Consider the following 12,832-nt stretch of genomic DNA (forward strand, 5'->3'; position numbering starts at 1 on the left):
ATGCCAGCGACTCCTTTTGTCAGTACAGTTCGGATCTCCTTGTCTTGTTCAGGTGCTTCAAACAATTGTGTGCATTTAACCTGAATCTCTTGAGATTCATGGTGCCTGGAAGCAACTTCAATCTGTCTGACCTCATGTTCAGTATTGACCTGTTCACTGCCACCCTGAGTGATATAGATATCTGTGTAGATGTTATTCAGAAGTGTGGGGTCACCTTGCTTCGCAATTCCTTCAAACACACATTGATACTTCTTCTTTAGGCCACATTTTAGCTGATGAATGAAGAGCAGCTCATCTAAACACAGGAACAGAAAATAGATAGTTTTAGTCTTAATTTTCTCTCCTACATTTATAAGTGTCAATCTGACAGATGATCATGAGTCTCTGACCTTCTAGAGCATCAGCAGCTTCATCTTGCTTCATCTCTCTCAGGTAATGTAGTGTGAGATCAAGAGCTGCTGCTTTGGTACTGCATCTATTCTCATTAAAGTCCTTCACAAAGTGTTGTGTGTTCTCTTTTTGTAATATTTTCTTAAACTTTTCTAGTTCATTCTTCAGAAACGTGATTATTTTGCTCTCAAGATCCTACAAAGTAAGAAAAAAAAAGATACAGAACAACACAATTTAACCAGATCCACATCCATATTTGGTCAAAAATATTTATTTATTTAGATATTAAAAATATTTGTAAAAGAAACCAGTTAAAAAACAAAAAATTAATTAGCTGTAATTTTTAACACACAAAAACAACACATTTTTCTTACATTTTGATTATTATTTATTGGTTCTTCAAATTTCTGTTCTGGTATTTGTGCAAGAAATGTTCAGTAACCTGTTTGTTTTAGTTTTTTAACCTTTATGAAAATGTGTTTTCCTACCTGGAAGATCTCTAGGAGATTGTCTTTGAAATTCTCATGTTTCCTGTGAATCTGAACGTCTGAGTCTAACGTCTCATATTGAAGCCTGTTAGACAATAAAATAAAATACTGCATTTTCAGGCAAAATATTATTATTGTTTTTAAAGGTGGGGTAAGCCTTATTTCAGGAGAGAGAACGAGCAAGAGGGAGATTTGAAGAAAGACTGCAGAGAGAGAGATGAGACACAATAAAGAATATCACTGGAATGAAGGTTTATGACTGGGCAAGCGCTTTAGGACCCGCGATAATATTAGAAAAGCTTTCCAGCGCTGAAAAGAGCTAAGTGGGAAGGCCTGAAAACAGATGCGGAGGCTGATTTGATTCTGCTTCACATGTGAGTAACACTGGGTTTGAGTGTCTGCATCAACAATAGGATTTTTAATATGTTGTGCAGCAGTTATGTCAGCACACTAAAATAAATGGGTATTACAAGAAACAGAATTATAATTAAAATCAAATCATTTCAATCCTTTTTCTGATGCTCCCTTTAGGTTTTTATAGCACTGCTGATTGTAAATTGGAATGATATTTGAATGATACAGTTTCATAATAAATATTTGATGAAAATATTCAGTCTATTCACACAGTCTATGTGTGTCCAACAATAAGAAACACATGAAATACCTTTTGTTAGTTGATGGTTTTCTCTCACTGAATTTTGGTGCTTCACCTTTTGAACAGTCACTCTTCACAGACACAGATCTGGACACATGTGAGTCTGATCTTACACTAATGACACAAAGAGCAGAAAGATAAAACACTTTACTACAGGAGACACTTCAGTCTCATTTGAAAGGGTTTAATGTTGTAAACAGTGATTAAATAAGTAATTTAATTAAAAGTTTGTTTATGATTTAACGCCATGCGAGCTACCTCGGCTATATTCATGGTGAGAACGAGATTTTTTATTTTTTTAATAAAGGAAAAAAAAAATTTAATTAGATTTTTAAATTTAATCCTAGATAAAAATTCTACAACTAAATCAGGCATTACTTCATTAAAAATCTTTTCGTAAAAGTCAACAGAAAAATAAAGAGATCTAACAGATTTCAAACTAACACAATCCATCAAAATATGCTTCAGTGATAATGGATTCTGGGACAAAGGAGGATCTTCACCCATTAACAGAAACATATGGGTTAGCCTGGAGTGCCCTATTCGCCAGCGTGTGTAAATAAGATGATCCCAGCTATTTTCAAACTGAACACAACGTTTTGCACCAACCACAGGATTGATTTTATAAAGTTTGTTTGTTATACATTTATAATTTAATTAAAAGTAATTAAATTTATGCCTCCTTGTTATTGTATAACTGTAAAGATGCTCCAGACTGAGTTCAATAAAGAGGAAAGCAGACCATCAGACACTGTGTTCTCTGAATTATTGATTTATTTAATTTCCATCACAATTATCTTATCTTTATCTTAAAGGTTAATGCAATGCTGTAACACAAAACACATGAAATTCCTTTCAGTAGCTGATGGCACACCAAAATTAAATGGGTATTACAAAAAAAAAAACAACAACACATGAAATACCTTTTGTTAGTTGATGGTTTTCTCTCACTGAATCTTGGTCCTTCATCTTTTGACCGGTCACTCTTCACAGACACAGAGCTGGACACATGTGAGTCTGATCTTTCACTAATGACACAAAGAGCAGAAAGATAAAACACTTTACTACAGGACCAGTGTTGGGTGTAACGCGTTACTGTAATTAAATTACAGTTACTTATAATGTACTTGCGTTACATACTGTAAATTAGTTCAACAGTTCTGTATAAATCAATATTGAATTTAAAATATAAATTTGTCATCTAAAGGTAAAAGTGAACTCTGCTTCTTTAAAATCATTAGCTGTAGTGCAGTTGCGCGTCTACAGTCATGCAGAAGCTCTGTACGTTAGTTAGTTATTAACTGTGACATTGTCTATAAAGCCCTGTTTGACATGTATATTTGACTTGTTCTAATTAAAGTTTCCACATTATTTGCATTTACTATCCACTAAACGAGCACCTTTAAACTATAATGAAATACACTTTAATCAGGGTTTGTACAGGACTTTACATATATGGTACATTAAACATTATTTAACTGTGATAAATGTTCCTGTAAATTAAATATGAAACCAGTTTCAAGACATTTTTAACCTGCGACGATCTAGAAACATTCATAGGAAGTTGTGAATTGTTTTGCACAGCATTAGACATGTCAATGGTGAGAGAAAACACTCCTTGTTGATCAGGCTGTTCTTTACAGGACAAACCTGAAACTCCAGTAGAGTTTAAAATGATTGTGTGAAAACAGACGCAGTCTTACCTCTGTTCCTCTGAGAGACTCATCTTAGAGAGAGAGTCCTTTCCTCGCTCCTCTGACATTACTGCAGATAAACTGACACTGAAAACAGCTCAGCTCTGGTATCTCTGTGTCGCTGAAGACCATCAGATGCTCAGCATGACCTGGACATGACAATGAGTCACTGAGATTAATATCAGGACACTTCAGAGGGATAAATGATGATGAAAAATAAGAACTAATGATGAATGTTGAGGTAAAACAAGTTAAAAAGTTAAAACATGAAGATGTTTGTGTTGCTTAATCATGGTGTCCATTGTAGTGAACATTAAAAAAAAAAGAAGTTTTTTAACATTAATGTCCATATCGAAAAACTTGGTGGGCAGCATTATACTGAAGTGTTGGTCAGACTCGATTCGATTCATGATGACATTTTATTCAATTTAAATAACATAAATTTAAAGGATTTTTAATATGTTTTGCAAGAAAAAGAAATTTCTAGGATAGTTTATAGTACCAAAAGTATTTAAATACATGTACAGTTGAAGCCAGCTTTGCATAATCAAAATGTTAATAATTTAAAAAGGAGGGATTATAACAAATGTATTTTGTTTTTATTTATTACTGCTATAAACTATTTCACATAATAGATGTTTAAATATAGACCAAAAGACAAAATTAATAACTGAATTTACACAAAAGATCCAGTTCATAAGTTTATATGTGTTTGAGTCAGGGGGTGTAAACTTTTGAACAGGATGATTGGTGGAAATGGATCTTATTTTGCTCAGAGATCTAAGAGAGGTTATGGGGGATTGGTTGTCTTCCTCGCTTACAAGGGCGTAGTTTATAATTATATTATTATTATTATAATGGCACGATCTTTGCTCACTTTCTGTATATAATATATGTTTTCATGCTGCTAACTACACATTGCAAAGTTTCTGGATTGCACGATTGAATATGATTGACAGTGATAAACAGCAATGGACAGAACAAAACAATCTGATACTGTCTGTCAAATGATCTGTGCATTAAGTCTTGGAGTGTAACTGCAAAATAATAGCTAGACCTGTCACTTTATCTATGTATGTGTAATGTGTTACTTTGTTGTTCATTTTATTACTAACTTTTAAAATTTACAATGACTTTTTACATATAAATTTACATATTACATATGAAATAGTTCTGAGCACTTTGTTTTATGATCCGTCCTGACAGTGATTATTTTTTATTTCATGAATAAATAGAATAAGTTAATATTACAAATGGTTTCTTTGTATTTATTTTGGATGTATTGTCAGTACTGGGCTCACAGTTCACATGGGTCGGGTATTTTACTGTGTGTGTGGATGACCGTGTTTGTTTACCGCCGAAGACCATTTCTGACACAGGAAAAACCCTGTACATGAAAGTCAAACTGCAACATTGGGAAAAGCAAGTAAAAAATGTGGAAACAAGAGTGAAGGGGAAAACAGCATAAGCATACAAAAAATGAAAATATACATACATTTACATTTAGTGATTTAGCAGACGCTTTTATCCAAAGCGACTTACAAATGAGAATCAATCAAAGAAGAAATCAAATCAACATGAGTGCAACAGTACACAAGTGCCGTGTCAAGTCCCAGTTTCACCAGCAAAGTGCTCGTAGCAAGGAATTATTTAAAATATACAAATAGATGGAGAGCGAGAATAGAAATAGGAAAAAAAGAAAGATAAAAAGTAAGTGCTAATATTACTGGGTCAAGTGTTGATGAAAACTATATGTTTTTAGCAATTTTTTGAAAATATGAGCAATTTGGATAACTTTAAATCCATGTTTCAGTTTAACGTTTTTTGTTTTGTTTTTTTTTATTCATGTTTAGCCTGTTTTTCAATTTATTTATTTTTCAGTTTTGTGCAATATAATTTTAAATGTGTTTAACAACTAGAAATGCAACAATTATTTCAACATTCAATAAGCATTATTACTCAACTATATCAATAAACATTTACTCTGATGCTTTTACTCAGTAACTTTTCCAGTGTATTTTACAGTCTCTCTAAGTCTTGAGGGAATTTTAACTTCTCTTCCTGATCTTGTGATGATGATTGGCTGCTCTGTCTTTCAGGTGATTCTTCTTGACATGTTTGTTTTTCCACAACAGGAAAGTCTGGATTCCTTTCTCTCTCCGGTGTCGCACTTTTGTTTGACTCAGAGTTTAAGTCGTCCTGATAGTTTCACCCAAAAATGAAAATTCTGTCATCATTTACTCTCCCTCAAGTTGTTCCAAACCTGTATAAATTTCTTTGTTCTGCTGAACACAAATGAAGATATTTCATGTTTGTAACCAGGCAGATCTCGTCCCCATTGAATAAATATACAAATAGATGGAGAGCGAGAATAGAAATAGGAAAAAAAAAGAAAGATAAAAAGTAAGTTTTACTGGGTCAAGTGTTGACGAAAAAGATATGTTTTTAGCAGTTTTTTTTTTTAAATATGAGCAGAAAACATGATTTGCGTGCAATTTGGATAACTTTAAATCCATGTTTCAGTTTAACGTTTTTTGTGTTGTTTGTTTTTTTATTCATGCTTAGCCTGTTTTTCAGTTTATTTCTTTTTCAGTTTTGTGCAATATAATTTTAATTGCGTTTTCAATTTTTGATTCATGCATATTATTTTTTTTTTATTTGAAACTGCAATACATTTGACTGGAAATTGATCCCATACCTTAAAGGGTCAGTTCACCCAACAGTCGTAAAGGACTGTTATAAATCGCACAGTGTGCAGCCGGCTTTAGGCAGGGTTTTATAATCACAGAGGGCCAGTTAGGAGGGATTGAGGGGCATATGCTTACCAAGAAGATCTGATTTCTCTGATCTATGTGCACTTCAAGACGTTTGAATGCCAAAAAACTGTATAATAATAACTTTAAAACCATGTCAGTAGATTATTTGTCAACACCTGCTCTCTCTCCTCGGCAAATTAAAAATGGCGAAATCAGACAAAAGTTCATTAGTTTGTGTCCCTGATTATTTTTGTCGGTAGTTTAACATTTCTATCCTAAAACAGTCAAATATGAAATGTTTAGTTTATCTACTTACATCTCATCTCGCACTTTATGACCGTTAACCGAAGCGTCGCTGGAATTCGCGCTCAACAGCTTCTGTGAACATAAACTCCGCCTACTTTGATTTGATTGGTCATCTCAGATATTCTGACAGTGACGTCAGACCGCTGAGGCTCAGATGAGAAGATCTGGTGCTGTGTAATATCCTTACAGCACTAAATTACAGTTAATGTTATATTAGGTGATTATTTCACAACCTTTATTATATAGGTACAACTCGGAAAAATACCGAGATCGGACCTCCGGGAATCTCATGAATATTCATATATGCTCCGCCTCCTGAAACAAAATCTCCAAACTCTGGCCCTGATTCAAAACATTCTCTAACTGGAAAAACTGGATTGTCCAAAAAATACTTTCGACTTCACATTTTCACAAAACAACATCCTAAAACTGGAAATAAACCTTTTTATAAAAAACATTATTAATTTCTACAAAACTAAAGTCAATAAAACTGTGTGTTTTAGTAATTCCTGGCTGTTTCTTGATCGTTTGTTATTCTTTTACAACAAGTTATAACTTATGTTAGGCTATAACTGAACATGTTAATAATCATAATCACACGAACTCATGTGAAATCCGTTCATATTCCCTCAAATAACTGTAATCGTGTCAGTATTAAAGCTTACTTCAGCAGCACAGACGGTCTTGTCCTGCAGGAACAGAATCCAGAAGTCTCTGAAACACTTTTGGTTTGAGACTCACCTGTGCTCCTGATCACTGTCTGTCACGTGATTCAGTCTGTGGTAAAAGAGGCTCTTCGTCATCTGAAGAAAGACATTAAATGATGTTGTTGTTCTAATGTTCACTGATGTTTGAGAAACCAGCATCATTTTATCACTTAAATCTGACTCATTTTCAAATAGTTTGTCATAAATCAAATTGGGGTCAAAATATGACTTTCTGTTACGAAGCATCGATTTCATTCATGACCTTAGAGAGACACAAGTGAACAGAGAAAGAAATTATATATCAATATTCCTATATTATTATGAAAATCCTGCCAATTATTGGTAACACTTTTTGTCTGAGCATCAGTAACTCAGTGTTGTTTGTACTAGGGCTCTAAACTTTGATTCACGATAGCCACATTTGTCTACAAATAAAACTCTCTTGTACGTGTGCTTCACAATCACAGATTATGAGTTCATGTCAAACACAAAGAGTTCTGTTGTTACAACCTTCCACACTATCTGCCCCACATGAAAATATACTATAGTAATTCTGAACCATACTATAGTAAAGTACTTGAATTAATTTGTTGTGGTAATTCTATAGTTACTGTGGTAATATAACAACTATAGTAATATAAACAAATTACTTTACCCAATACTTCTACAACTATAGGGTATGTTATACTACAATACACTACAGTTTACTGTAGTAAAAACTAAAGTGTACTACAGTATTTATTACAGTTTATCAGTTCACTATAGTTAATACTACAGTATGCTGAAGCATTCATTAACAAAGTGTTGTAAATACTATAATATATACAGTATACTACAATTTACTATAGTATGGTTCAAAAACACTATAGTATTAACTATAAATTACTCTAGTATTTTGACAGATGTAACAATGAGAGGAGATTTGCTTAAAAAAACTCCATCTAATTTATATTTATTTAAATTTATTTAAATAATTAACAACTAGAAATTCAACAATTATTTCAACATTTAATAAGCATTATTACTCAACTATATCAATAAACATTTACTCTGATGCTTTTACTCAGTAACTTTTCCAGTGTATTTTACAGTCTCTCTAAGTCTTGAGGGAATTTTAACTTCTCTTCCTGATCTTGTGATGATGATTGGCTGCTCTGTCTTTCAGGTGATTCTTCTTGACATGTTTGTTTTTCCACAACAGGAAAGTCTGGATTCCTTTCTCTCTCTGGTGTCGCACTTGTTTGACTCAGAGTTTAAGTCGTCCTGATAGTTTCAGCCAAAAATGAAAACTCTGTCATCATTTACTCTCCCTCAAGTTGTTCCAAACCTGTATAAAATTCTTTGTTCTGCTGAACACAAATGAAGATATTTGGAAGAATGTTTGTAACCAGGCAGATCTCGTCCCCATTGAATAAATATACAAATAGATAGAGAGCGAGAATAGAAATAGGAAAAAAAATAAAGATAAAAAGTAAGTGCTAATATTACTGGGTCAAGTGTTGACGAAAACTATATGTTTTTAGCAGTTTTTGAAAATATGAGCAGAAAACATGATTTGCGTGCAATCTGGATAACTTTGAATCCATGTTTCAGTTTAACGTGTTTTGTTTTGTTTTTTTTGATTCATGTTTAGCCTGTTTTTCAATTTATTTATTTTTCAGTTTTGTGCAATATAATTTTAAATGTGTTTAAAAACTAGAAATGCAACAATTATTTCAACATTCAATAAGCATTATTACTCAACTATATCAATAAACATTTACTCTGATGCTTTTACTCAGTAACTTTTCCAGTGTATTTTACAGTCTCTCTAAGTCTTGAGGGAATTTTAACTTCTCTTCCTGATCTTGTGATGATGATTGGCTGCTCTGTCTTTCAGGTGATTCTTCTTGACATGTTTGTTTTTCCACAACAGGAAAGTCTGGATTCCTTTCTCTCTCCGGTGTTGCACTTGTTTGACTCAGAGTTTAAGTCGTCCTGATAGTTTCACCCAAAAATGAAAATTCTGTCATCATTTACTCTCCCTCAAGTTGTTCCAAACCTGTATAAATTTCTTTGTTCTGCTGAACACAAATGAAGATATTTCATGTTTGTAACCAGGCAGATCTCGTCCCCATTGAATAAATATACAAATAGATGGAGAGCGAGAATAGAAATAGGAAAAAAAAGAAAGATAAAAAGTAAGTGCTAATATTACTGGGTCAAGTGTTGATGAAAACGATATGTTTTTAGCAGTTTTTGAAAATATGAGCAGAAAACATGATTTGTGTGCAATCTGGATAACTTTGAATCCATGTTTCAGTTTAATGTTTTTTTTTTGTTTGTTTTTTTATTCATGCTTAGCCTGTTTTTCAATTTATTTATTTTTCAGTTTTGTGCAATATAATTTTTAGTTCATGTTTTCAATTTTTGATTCATGCATATTATTTTTTTATCCGCAACTGCAATACATTTGACTGGAAATTGATCCCATACCTTAAAGAGTTAGTTCACCCAAAAATGAAAATTCTGTCATTAATTCCTCACCCTCATGTCGTTCCACACCCGTAAGACCTTCGTTGATCTTCAGAACACAAATTGAGATATTTTTGATGAAATCCGATGGCTCAGTGAAGCCTTCATAGGAAGCAATGACATTTCCTCTCTCAAGATCCATTAATGTACTAAAAACATATTTAAATCAGTTCATGTGAGTACAGTGGTTCAATATTAATATTATAAAGCCACGAGAATATTTTTGGTGCGCCAAAAAAAACTAAATAATGACTTATATAGTGATGGCCGATTTCAAAACACTGCTTCATGAAGCTTCGGAGCGTTATGAATCAGCGTGTCGAATCATGATTCGGATCGCGTGTCAAACCACCAAACTGCTGAAATCACGTGACTTTGGTGCTCCGAACTGCAGCTTCGACACGCTGATTCATAACGCTCCGAAGCTTCATGAAGCAGTGTTTTGAAATCGGCCATCACTATATAAGTCGTTATTTTGTTTTTTTTGGCGCTCCAAAAATATTCTCGTGGCTTTATAATATTAATATTGAACCACTGTACTCACATGAACTGATTTAAATATGTTTTTAGTACATTAATGGATCTTGAGAGAGGAAATGTCATTGCTCCATATGCAGGCCTCACTGAGCCATCGGATTTCAACAAAAATATCTCAATTTGCGTTCCGAAGATGAACGAAGGTCTTACGGGTGTGGAACGACATGAGGGTGAGGAATTAATGACAGAATTTTCATTTTTGGGTGAACTAACGCTTTAAGGCTGGTTCACACTGTGCGATTTTGGCCACGATTTGGTTGTTTGAGACAAATTTTGAGAATCCTAAAAGATTCCTATAATTCTAGGCTAAAATCTGTAGTCTTTGATCGCTAGTTTGACATGTTCACAGACGATCAAATTTTTCCTCTGACGAAATTCTGGCAGTGTCAATTATTTGGCGCACAATCCTCCAGTGTAACTTCTCCTACGACACACGTCAAATTGTCTTCGTTTTTCAAGACAATTCAAGCCGTGATCAGAATTAACGCTAGAGATGTGTTTGTTAGACACCATTTCAGCTCACAGTCACCGAACGCGTGTGGGTTGATGATGTTAAACTCCGGACGAGTTTTTAACGCGTCTTGACTGTCGTACAGTCTGACATAATGACAGCTGAGATCCCACAGTGTGACATGAGGATCATGTTCGTACAGTCTGACAAGCAACAGTCGTAAAGGACTGTTATAAATCGCACAGTGTGCAGCCGGCTTTAGGCAGGGTTTTATAATCACAGAGGGCCAGTTAGGAGGGATTGAGGGGCATATGCTTACCAAGAAGATCTGATTTCTCTGATCTATGTGCACTTCAAGACGTCTGAATGCCAAAAAACTGTATAATAATAGCTTTAAAACCATGTCAGTAGATTATTTGTCAACACCTGCTCTCTCTCCTCGGCAAATTAAAAATGGCGAAATTAGACAAAAGTTCATTAGTTTGTGTCCCTGATTATTTTTGTCGGTAGTTTAACATTTCTATCCTAAAACAGCTGTCAAATATGAAATGTTTAGTTTATCTACTTACATCTCATCTCGCACTTTATGACCGTTAACCGAAGCGTCGCTGGAATTCGCGCTCAACAGCTTCTGTGAACATAAACTCCGCCTACTTTGATTTGATTGGTCATCTCAGATATTCTGACAGTGACGTCAGACCGCTGAGGCTCAGATGAGAAGATCTGGTGCTGTGTAATATCCTTACAGCACTAAATTACAGTTAATGTTATATTAGGTGATTATTTCACAACCTTTATTATATAGGTACAACTCGGAAAAATACCGAGGTCGGACCTCCGGGAATCTCATGAATATTCATATATGCTCCGCCTCCTGAAACAAAATCTCCAAACTCTGGCCCTGATTCAAAACATTCTCTAACTGGAAAAACTGGATTGTCCAAAGATTACTTTCGACTTCACATTTTCACAAAACAACATCCTAAAACTGGAAATAAACCTTTTTATAAAAAACATTATTAATTTCTACAAAACTAAAGTCAATAAAACTGTTTGTTTTAGTAATTCCCGGCTGTTTCTTGATCGTTTGTTATTCTTTTACAACAAGTTATAACTTATGTTAGGCTATAACTGAACATGTTAATAATCATAATCACACGAACTCATGTGAAATCCGTTCATATTCCCTCAAATAACTGTAATCGTGTCAGTATTAAAGCTTACTTCAGCAGCACAGACGGTCTTGTCCTGCAGGAACAGAATCCAGAAGTCTCTGAAACACTTTTGGTTTGAGACTCACCTGTGCTCCTGATCACTGTCTGTCACGTGATTCAGTCTGTGGTAAAAGAGGCTCTTCGTCATCTGAAGAAAGACATTAAATGATGTTGTTGTTCTAATGTTCACTGATGTTTGAGAAACCAGCATCATTTTATCATTTAAATCTGACTCATTTTCAAATAGTTTGTCATAAATCAAATTGGGGTCAAAATATGACTTTCTGTTACGAAGCATCGATTTCATTCATGACCTTAGAGAGACACAAGTGAACAGAGAAAGAAATTATATATCAATATTCCTATATTATTATGAAAATCCTGCCAATTATTGGTAACACTTTTTGTCTGAGCATCAGTAACTCAGTGTTGTTTGTACTAGGGCTCTAAACTTTGATTCACGATAGCCACATTTGTCTACAAATAAAACTCTCTTGTACGTGTGCTTCACAATCACAGATTATGAGTTCATGTCAAACACAAAGAGTTCTGTTGTTACAGCCTTCCACACTATCTGCCCCACATGAAAATATACTATAGTAATTCTGAACCATACTATAGTAAAGTACTTGAATTAATTTGTTGTGGTAATTCTATAGTTGCTGTGGTAATATAACAACTATAGTAATATAAACAAATTACTTTACCCAATACTTCTACAACTATAGGGTATATTATACTACAATACACTACAGTTTACTGTAGTACAAACTAAAGTATACTACAGTATTTATTACAGTTTATCAGTTCACTATAGTTAATATTACAGTATGCTGAAGCATTCATTAACAAAGTGTTGTAAATACTATAATATATACAGTATACTACAATTTACTATAGTGTGGTTCAAAAACACTATAGTATTTACTATAAATTACTATATACCCCAAAATATTTTTTCGCTGCCTCAGGGCAACACTGTGCAACAAGAATCATGAAGAAAATGATCGTAAGACAATGCTCAGAGAACAAAATCACAAATCTTTTTCAAAAAAGTCAAGAAATCATCAAGTAAAAAGGGAAAAACACTTGAAAGACATTGATATATTGAATTTGATCC

General features: G+C 33.8%; 1 protein-coding gene across 1 annotated transcript in view; it reads right to left on the reverse strand.

The window, feature by feature from the left end:
- The window catches only part of LOC127494395 (uncharacterized), a 492,193-nt gene that overhangs the window by 216,337 nt on the left and 263,024 nt on the right, over positions 1-12,832 (reverse strand). The gene's annotated exons all lie outside the window — the stretch shown is intronic.

Source organism: Ctenopharyngodon idella, chromosome 14 (assembly GCF_019924925.1).
Source record: "Ctenopharyngodon idella isolate HZGC_01 chromosome 14, HZGC01, whole genome shotgun sequence".
Taxonomy (NCBI): Eukaryota; Metazoa; Chordata; class Actinopteri; order Cypriniformes; family Xenocyprididae; genus Ctenopharyngodon; species Ctenopharyngodon idella.